The sequence below is a fragment of the Dermacentor variabilis genome, chromosome 4 (assembly GCF_050947875.1).
Source record: "Dermacentor variabilis isolate Ectoservices chromosome 4, ASM5094787v1, whole genome shotgun sequence".
NCBI lineage: Eukaryota > Metazoa > Arthropoda > Arachnida > Ixodida > Ixodidae > Dermacentor > Dermacentor variabilis.
This window is the reverse complement of record NC_134571.1, coordinates 92,474,457-92,484,990: the sequence shown is the minus strand read 5'-3', so window position 1 is coordinate 92,484,990 and position 10,534 is coordinate 92,474,457. Positions and strand designations below refer to the sequence as shown.

The following is a 10,534-nucleotide window of genomic DNA, read 5'->3' as shown; positions in this document are numbered from 1 at the left end:
CGTTAAATGTTGCCAGGTTCATATTTCTATGGCGGCCTGTCCGGAGCTAGGGATTCTTAGCACCCTCTGCTGCGTCACAGATCTGACCGTCGCCGTGGTCAGTTGCTTCGCTGCTGCGGCGGACTGAGGGCCGGGGTTGGATTGTTGTGTTCATATAGGAGGTTATGGCCGAGTACTGCACCAGAGTGGCCAATCCTGCTCTGGTGAGAGAGTGCGTTACCGGTTCTGGTCACCGGGATCAGGCAGCACTCCAGGCCTGTTTGTGCAATTTTATCAACACGCGGATTTTTTTTTTAATCCGGTGGAAAATTGCGCGGCACCGGGATTGAAACCACGGTCCTCTTGCACGCGAAGCGGATACTCTACCGCCACCGCAGGAATTGTACGCCTCCTTGACCCTCCGGTGGTGTCTTCTTTGATCAGTCAAGGTGGACCAATCTGAGCTCGGTTAAACCGCGCAGGTGGCACTCAACTAGAGAAACCTGGTATTTATGACCTGCACCTGTGTAGCCGTGCGGGACATATACCAAGGTATTTATATTCTGTTACCCGAGGTATTTCTTGGCCCTGTATCTCCACTGCCTGTTCACTGTTTTCATCGAATACCATAACACCTGATTTTCTAACACTAAATTTCAAACCTAATTTGTTGCCTTCCTGTCCACAGATATTAGCCAGATGTTGAAAATCACTTTGCTTGTTGGCTAGAAACACAATGTCGCCCGCATTAAATAAAGCTGGGAGTTGCTGCTCTACTACTGTACCAGCCTGTTTGTATGAGAGATTAAACCCGGTATTACTATCTTCTAGTGCCCTCTCCATCCTCACCATGTACCTCATAAAGAGCAGCGAGGATAAAGGGCACCCCTGCCTCAGTCCCTTGTTGATATAAACTTCCTCCTCGCTCCTCATCCCTTCCCATTCAACGCAAACGGTATTTTCTAGGTAAATCTCTCTCAAAAGCTGTAGACAGTCGTTACCTAAGCCTTCCCCTTCCAGCATATTCCACAAAATGTTGCGGACTACGTTGTCGTAGGCTCTTGTAATGTCTAAAAAGGCCACATACAACGGTCTTCTTTCTTCTTTTGATATTTCAATACACTGAGTAAGAACAAACAAGTTATCATCCAAACGCCAACCTATTCTGAAGCCATTCTGAAGCTCTCCCAATATGCCATTATTCTCTGCCCATGCTTGAAGCTTTAATTTGATTGCCTGCATTGCTAGCCTGTATATTACCAATGTAATGGTCAACGGTCTATACGAGTGAATTCTGTTTTTTCTCCCCTTTACCTTTATAAATTAAATTTATTCTACTTTGTCGCCAAGTGTCTGGTATTCGTCTATCTTTTAAAGTTTTTTCCACTGCTTTCACCAGAGCTTCCTTACTTCTTGGTCCTAGTTCATTTATCAGCCTAATGGGAAACTCGTCTTGCCAAGTGGCTGTGCGCTTAGGAATTTTCTCTTCCGCTTTCTTCCAGTTTAAATTTGTTAGCACCAGCTCCTTTTCCACTTAGGTCTCTTTCATGCTCTTTTTGTCTTCAAGTACAACCTCGTCATTGCCTTGGAAAGATTCGGCTGTTACTTTTCGGATGTAATTTATTGCCGTTTCTCCTTCCTCCACTTTCTCCTTCGTGCTCCTTCTCCGCCTCCACGGGAATGCGTGGAGGCGTGCGCCATTTGTTGGTGTTGCAAGGAACACAGGAGCGCAAGCGGCACGCGTGCTCCGGTGTCATTGGTTGCCCTGTTCTGCAAGAGAACAGCCAGGTTACAACCACGGTCGCGAAACCCGGCGAAGTTCACAAAGAAAAGCTTCAATTTTGACAAACCTGTCAATTCGGCGAATTTCGCCAAACAACAACTAAACCACGAAACTCTATTTTATGTAGCATTGCACAGCAGGGTAACTCTGTACAGAAACAATTATGTCTTCAAAGGAGAATTCTGTAAGCATAAACAAGTATCTTCAACACACTTTCGGAAAGTCTCAGGCACTCTTTACTTTCAAAGTAGCCCAAATAACTTAAGTTCAAGAAACTTCAAGCAAAAAAAAACAGCGCATTTGTTCACTGACGGAACCTTCCATGGACCTAAAGCTTTTTCCTGGAGTAAGATTGAATGTAGAACACGACGAACCACACAAAGAACAGGATCGCGTGCGCGACCAAAGTCCACACGAAGAGGCCAACGTAGTTCCCATCGGCGAACACCATGCCAACGGACTGCGCAAACATGAGGACAAACTGCAGGATCTGCATCATGGTCATGTACTTCTTCCACCACAGCAGGTGCTTGTAGGCTGGACCGAGCGCCGCGAGGAAGTAGTACGCGTACATGAAGACGTGCACAAACGCGTTCAGGCACATTATGAACATCTCGTGCGACTGGCCTCCATAGGCCACGTTCAGCCACATGTTCCAGGCGACGGTCACGTGGTGCACGACGTGCAGCGCGCTGACCTGGTGGTTCTTCTTACGCAGCACAAAGAACACGGTGTCGGCGAGCTCGAAGACTTTTAACATGTAAAACCACCAGGACAAGTGCACGATCTCGAGGTTGGCTGGAGAGTCGGTCATGTCCAGGCCCTGCAGGAAGGTGTAGCCCAGGTCCCAGTAAGCGAGCTTCACGAAACGGCACACGAAGAATGCGCTGAGGAGGGTGGCCGAGAGGTTATAGACGAGGATGCAGGCCTTCAGCTCGAAAGGCTTGCGCCGGGACATCCAGCGGGGACCGGCCACCTTGACGAAGAACACATACGCGGCCGTGATCATGAGGAGTGGCAGGGGATTGCCAGTCAGCGGCCAACCTTCGGTCCGGTGGTCGCGCTTTGGCAGCCACACGCGGCTGGCGTCGTCAGAGAAGAAAAGCGTAGACGAAGTCATTGCGGTCGACGTCGTGCGTAGGCTTCGTCGAGCGAGAAGGAAGCACCGTTCCTCGATGAGAGTCCTGCAAGATCACAGAAGCATACTGCTCAAAGGCGGCTTTTCTTACCAGCAGTTTCAGCACGGCCCTATCGAACGACGCATTCGGTAGTGACACGTAGGAACACCGCCGGCTTTTCTTGGCTATTTACAGCTGCCGCGGTGGCTTAGCGGCTTTTGTGTTGCGCTGCTAAGTACGAGGTCGCGGGATCGAATCTATTATTCATAAGAAACAAGTAAAAGACACTTAGTTGTGAATATGACAGCATTAATTTCAAATTGAACGTCGATGAGTGGTCCTTCGAGTTGCGAAATTCTCGCGGGCAAGCGAGCGCATTCAGACGCTTGGCCAACGCTTCCGTTTAGTACGGTGAATAAGACACTCGGCTTCTCAGCGTGGGCTGGCAGGTTCAAAACTCCCTAACGCGAACGTTTTTTTAATTTCGAATTTAACCTGTTGATTATAGCATAATTTCTTCATAGCGATTACCGAGGAGAATTCAGAACGCATGCGAGTACTTGTGCGGGCGAGCAAGGCCTGGATTACACAGGCTTCCGAGAGCGAGCCTGACATGGCGTTACGGTAATGCCCTCTCCAGCCACGCAACAACTGGCGCGCCAGCGCGGCAGCAGGTGTTGCTTTTCGTCCGCTCTGCTCCGTTCAGGCGCGTCTGCGACGTGGCATCGCAGCCAATGGGCATTTAGGTTGGGCGTTTTCGTTAAAAAAGCCGTTTGATGCTTTTGCATCATAAATAAAGAAAGCTGTCAAGGTGCGCGTCAGCCCTTGGGGAAGGTGGTGGTGCCGACGGGGAACTGAGCACAGTGACCAATTTATTACATTTCTGCCTATAGTTGTACACGTATCGCTGGAGGAAACATTTGAGCCTGTTGCTGCCGGACGGAAACGCCGGTTTAGACTTGACAGGCAGGGATAACTTTGGCTATTGACCTGGATTGCAGATAGTACGCTTGACTGAAAGCCGTGAATAATGAGTGGCGCGAGCAAAAACGGAAATACATTCAGGAGCGTCTACACCGCTCGCCAATGAGCAAGATTCTGAAGATAGAAAAATAAATGACGAGCGCATCCACACAAGATATACTTTTGCACGAGTTATATGAAAGCGTTTACCTTTCCTTGGGAACTAACCACAATGTTTCGTGTCAAACTATTATTGTAGGCTGACCCCCGAAGCTATCGTCGTCTAACACAACGGTAAACACCTCACGATTGTACCACCGCACAGTGGTGGTACCGTGCATAATTCCGGGGGTGGCACGGTGGTAGGGAAAGCGTTCTCGTATTCTTCCCTCGTAACAGCTAGTGTTCGTAGGCGCTGTCGTCGAGACGCTGCGCCTTTGGTCTCAGAATCTCCGCGGGGTTCCTTCCGAACTACTCTTTGAGGAAGTGGCAATCGAAGTTCCTATTGCATCCCGCGTAAGGGCAAGGACAATGGATTTAGGATGTATTGGTAAAGTACAGTAGTAAGGGAAGCACCACCCATTAACATAGTGCCAAGCTAGTGCACAAATAATCACTTCCAAAACATGCTAAACGGAGTCATGGAGAACAACCGGGATTGGTGGTTTATGATTTTTGCCATGCTTTCTGTAGTATTGCGAATGAGATTGAACATGACCACTTAGACCTGAGACATCGTGATACTGGAGAGAAGTACACTCATCTGTAGCTCTCTGACTGCTTCCAGACGTCCTGATTGTTGCTGCCGTTAGACCACATCATTTTCTGGTTGGATGAACGAATGAATAGATGGTATTCCTGCCGCCTCACTATTAGAAGGTAAAGAAGTGGGAGCATGTAGATAACTTCAGAAAGATATGTTCAAACAAGAGCATGTCCAACGAAGCGAATGTTGAGTGGGGGGCTTAGTGGCAAACGCGTCCTCCTACCAGCTGCACATTGACGTATGGGCAGGACTTCTATACCTGGCGGCACTAATGAACATTTCTTTTATTTCGATGTGAATTATACGATCACTCGAGACGTGTTCCCGCCTTCGACGCTACCACCACCATAGTGCTATCACGATATCGACGGCGCATGTGCAGCCAGCCCGCGGACGATTAGAAGCATAGAGTTTCCTACAATTGCTAGAGGGAACCCAGGCGCTGGGATCGTTCAGCCACCACGTGTGCTCCTCGAGACGGAAGGTGACACAAAACAATCTACTGAGCACCAAACCGCGGTCCAAAACACGATCTTATGGGCGCCGGGACACACGGGGATAGCAGGGAACACAGAGGTGGACGGAGTAGCTCGAGGCTTATACTACAAGCCGAGCTCCCAGCGAACCCGACCGCGAAGAGCCGTCGACAGTCCCCAAGGAGTACTCGGCCATTCTAGCCCGTTAAAGAGGTATCAGAAAGATATACCCCCACTCACCTAAATTTCTAATTACAGGGCAGAGGCAGTCGACTGGAGACAACTTCAAAGAGGCACATTTCGCAACCTATACATACTAAACAAATTGCACCCTACACGATACGCAGACAAATGCTCCTGGTGCAACATGAAACGCACCCTCTATCACGCTACATAGGAACGTCATAAAGTAAATGCGATTACAATAATTAGAAACCCAAGTGCGTAGCAATGGGAGGCACTGCTGGCCAGCGACCACCGTGACGACTTAATCGAATCGGTCTAGTGCAGCGAGCTCACAAGGCGGCTGAGGCCAGCGGAACCCTGGATTAAGGGAGCAGCTGACCCTGCTGAGCCCAGCTGGGAAAAGAAACATCAAGGCTGAAGATCCCGGCGGGCAGCCGCGAAACACCTCTGTAAATAGAGCCAAATAAAGTTTAACAACAACAACAACAAAACAACGGGAATGATTGGCAGTACACGTATTTGTCTGATGCTCGTGCCTGGGGCTTCAGACGTTCTTGTGACTTCGTTTATTACGCTTAATCTGGGCCTAAATTGGCCTGAATTCCAAAGCAAATTATACATATCATACAAAGCCAACAAACACTGACAACAAAGGCAACACAGGGGAAATTACTTGTGCCTAATAAATGAAATAAGAGAGAGAGATGGAGAGAGAGAAATAAACTTTATTGCTGGAACTGGCTTCTTGAGCCCAAAGTTATGTGGCCTCCTCAGTACAGGTAGCCATGGCTCGCTGCCGCCGCCCGAGCCCTGTTCACCAACCGTAGCTGGCTGTCAGGGTCTTGCGTCACCAGCAGAGCTTCCCACTGGTCGTCCAATTCTTCGTCTGAATCCGCTTCTTTCTGCATGTTGTCGCCTGGTGGTGATGATGACGGTGGTACCTCTCGATTATTCCTGCACCCTCAGCACCATATGGCGCCAGGTGTTGGGCGTGTCCGGCAGGCAGAACTTGCAGTCTCGCCCTTAGGTGCCCGGATACATGGCCTGCAGCAGTGTTCCGTGTGGGTAGGTTTCAGCCTGGAGTCTTCTCCAGGTTACCGCTTGTTCCCTACTCATCGTCTTAAGCGCGGCCGGGTAGCGACGCCTCTGCTTCCTGTAGTGCGCGAAGATATCCTAGTACTTCTTGGATATCCGTTCATCATCCTCGTCACAGTCGTTGGTCCGTGTTCTCTGGTGTCGGAGATGGCTCGTCGGGCATGTTCTCGAACCGCGGCGTGCCCCGCCTGGTTCCCTGCGAGACACTCGTGCCCCGGCGCCCAGAGGATTTGTGCTGCTTCTATCTCGGTGTTGTTCAAGACCTGAAGTGCTGCCTTTCCGATCCTTCCATCCGTATACCTTCTGCATGCTTCTTGCGAATCCGTAACCATGGTAACCAGGGTCTTCTAGCACGTTGCGATGGCCAGGGCTATGCCCAGCTCTTCCACTGTGCTCGCGTCCTTGGCACGTATGGGTGTGGCTGTAAGTTGTTCGCCCTTCTCGTCGACCACGCTGATTCCAAATCGGTCGTTTGTTTTGTACGCAGCTGCGCCCGTATGTCTCACATTTTCTTCTTTGCTGTTGGTGCGTTCGAGTATGTGCTTGAGCGCCTGTATTCTCGCCTGTCTCCTTTCCTTGTCGTACTCGGGATATATGTTTCTGGGAATGGCACTTATGTGTAGCTTGTCTCTGACCTTGTGTGGGATACGCTGAGGTAGGTGCCTTTCACCCTCGACTAGGTAGCCCAGACCTTGGAGCAGCTAGGGCTCTTCCCGTCTTTGTCAGCTTTAGTCTCTCCAGTTGGTTGACGTTGTGCGCTTCCACGAGCTCTTCCCACGTGTTGTAGACTCCCATTTTGAGTAATTTTGCTCTGGACGTGGAGGGGGTCAGACCCAAGGCAATTTTGTAGGATTTTCTGATGAGGGCGTTTACTTTGTCTCGTTGACTGTTCTTCATGTCAACGTATGGGGTCCCGTACGTGATGATGCTCGTTAGCAGCGCTTGTATCATTCTCGTGCAGTCTTCTTCCTTGAGTCCGTGACTTTTGTTCGTCACTATTTTGATAAGGGGGTTTGTTTGTTGCACTGTTCTCTGAATTTTTTCCAACTCTGCTCCCCCGGCCCCGTCCGTTTGAATCGGGAGTCTGAGGATCCGGAGCGTCGTAACCTGCGTAATCATGATGCCTCCCACCTTTACTACCGGGTCTGGTACCTGCTGCGGTTGTCGGCCTCTTGTGCGCTTTGTTAGCACCAAGAGCTCCGACATTTCAGGTGCGCACGTCAGTCCACATGCTTCCAGGTACTTTTCCGTAGGGTCAACCGCTTCTTGCAGAGCGTCTTGCTGTTTACCTGTTGGCCCTCCCGTAGTCCAGATGGTGAGGTCGTCAGCGTATATTGTGTGACCAATCCCTTCTATTTGCTTCACTTGCTTGGGTAGCGAGCTCATCGCCAGATTGAATGGCATCGGCGAAATTACGGAGCCTTGTGGCGTTCCCTTTCGCGGTATGTCAAATGTCACAGAACGTAAGGTGCCTATCCCCACTGGGGCTGTCCGTTCTTTCAGAAAAGCTGTGATAGTTATAGATTTTTTTCGCCGCAGTTATATACGTTGAGGTGTTGCAATATGGCTTCGTGTGACACGTTGTCGAAAGCCCCTTTCACGTCAAGTGTGAGGATGGCTCTCTTGCTGTGCGTGTCCAGTTTGTCGATGACTTTTTCCTTGATCTGTAGCAGCACGTCTTGCATGGACAGGTGAGCTCTAAATCCGAACATGGTGTTTGGGACGTGTCCGTTTTCTTCGAGATATTCGATCATGCGGTTGTGCACCATGTGCTCGTAGAGTTTCCAGCACACGAGGTGAGGTATATAGGTCGAAGGTTCTGCACGCTGATGGGCTGTTTAGGTATCATGGTTACCTCAGCATGTTTCCATTCCGGTGGTAAGTTACCGTGTTCCCAGCACTCGTTGATGTATTCTAAGACAGCGTCTGCAGAGGGTCCGTCAAGGTTCTGGAGTGTCTTGTTGTTTATTCTGTCGCACCCCGGTGCCGTGTTGCGGGTGAGCTTGCTCAAGGCCCTTTCGATTTCTGCTTCTGTGAAGAGCCGATCGAGTACTATGTTTGGGTTGCCTCGATATTCGTCGAATTGCGGATCTACAGTTATGTTCCGCTCCGTACCGAGGAACGTCTCCTTCACTTCTTTGATAATGTCTTCCTCTTTCCCTGGGCGGTTGTGTATGAGTCTCTGCACTTTCTGTATTGCGGCGTTCTTGTTCTCCTTCTTTGATAGAAGAGTTTTGAGTACCGCCCAAGTGTGCTTGCTGCTTAAGGTCCCTTGAAGCTTGTTACATGTTTCGCGCCAGTTCTTTCTTTCAAGTTGTTCAGAGTACTCTTGCGTTTCCTTCATCAGCTTGGAGATTCGAATTTTGAATTTCCGGTTGCACTTTTTACGCTGGCAGCGTTTCGCGAGACCCCTGCGCGCCTCCCACAGGTGGAGTAAGTGGGGGTCGACCACGGGGGTGACTTGCGACAGCTGGATTGTCCTCGTATGCCTCTCGGCTCTTTCCACTACTCCTCTGATCCATATTTCTATGTCGTCTATCATCGCATTAATGGCACTGTTGTCTTTGCGAAATGCCTGCCAGTCCGTGATCTTGGCTTTTCCGATCTTCATCGTTGCTTTGTGGTGCGGAATGGTCGTTTGCACTATATAATGGTCGCTACCCAGATTCTCGTCCATGCAGCTCCATTCATACTCTTTGAGTCCGTGCACGAATGTGAGGTCGGGGCTGGTTTTTGTAGATACACTCTTGTCGATGCGCGTGGGTGTCTGCGGGTCGTTGAGTAGCGTGAGGAGGTGTTGTTGGGCTATGTTGTGCACATCTCCTTTTTTATTTCAGGCCGCATAACCCCAGGCCACATGGGGAGCATTAAAATCTCCAACGACTGTAAGCCTGTCACCCTTGCTCAGCTTCTTCCCCTCTCGCATTAACTTGTCTAGATCTTTTAGGTGGTCCTTTGGTGGGCTGTACATGTTTAACACAAAGAGACTTTGCTGCTGTTTTCTCTCGGCTACGATTTCGACAAGGGTGTAAATGAAATAAAGAACAATAAATAAATGTAAATGAAAGTGGATGAAAAATAAACAACTTGCCGCCGCTGGAGAACGATCCCACAACCTTCGCATTTCGCGTGCGATGCTCTACCAATTGAGCTACCGTGGCGCCGTTTACCCATCCACTTACCTGGGTTTTTATGTTTCCGAGTAGAACCCTGGGAGTGTTAGCCAGTGCCACCACTCACGGACCTTGGCGGCGGATGTAGAACATGCTTTATGCCGCGGGCGTCACGACAACGTGATCTTTTTGGGTGAAGGCAAGCGGTCAATAAACCCACACATGCTTCCTGAAAGCATCAGTGTTGGTGTACTAAACGAGAAGAAAGGGGTTTAACCGACGAATCTGATTTTTATTAGTCATATCATACGAAGCCTACAAACACTGATACTAAGGACAACACAGGGGAAATTACTTGTGCTTAATAATTGAAATAAAGAAACGATAAATTTATGGAAATGAAAGTGGCTGAAAAAGCAACTTGCCGCAGGTGGGAAACGATCCCACAACCTTCGCATTTCGCGTGCGATGCTCTGTGGGATCGTTCCCTACCTGCGGCAAGTTGTCTTTTCATCCACTTTCATTTCCATCTATTTATCGCTTCTTTATTTCATTTATTAAGCACAAGTAGTTTCCCCTGCGTTGTCCTTTGTGTCAGCGTTTGTTGGCTTTGTGTGATATGATTAATAAAAATCGGGCCCCTTGGTTAAGCCGAGGGGCCCGTCTTCTCGTTGAATGCAAATTATACGTCTTTTAATATAGAGGGCAATAAGACACTGCAAGCACGCATAATCGCTTCTAGTTGCAGTGGTGCTGATTGTCCATCCATCCGTGGCGTAATAGCTTCAATTTTGTGCTTGTGCGCTCGAGGTCCTGTGTTCGAATCGTGCCATCGGACAATTTTAATAATGTTTCTTTAATTACATACGACGCAGTGCTTTCTTAAAAACGATCACATTACGAAGTCACGAAGCCATATACAGCCATAAAGACGAAGTTTAGGCAAATTCATTTACAATCCATCATTTCTGTGATGGCTGAACTGCCCAGCTTGAAACACCCGTAGACACTATAGCGCCACAGATCCATTTACTTCTATGAAACACTACGGCCAA

General features: G+C 49.2%; 1 pseudogene; it reads right to left on the bottom strand.

Annotated features, from left to right (window-relative positions):
• Nucleotides 1-323: 323 nt before the first annotated feature.
• On the bottom strand, nucleotides 324-2,940 carry LOC142577851 (very long chain fatty acid elongase AAEL008004 pseudogene; annotated as a pseudogene).
• Nucleotides 2,941-10,534: the final 7,594 nt, after the last annotated feature.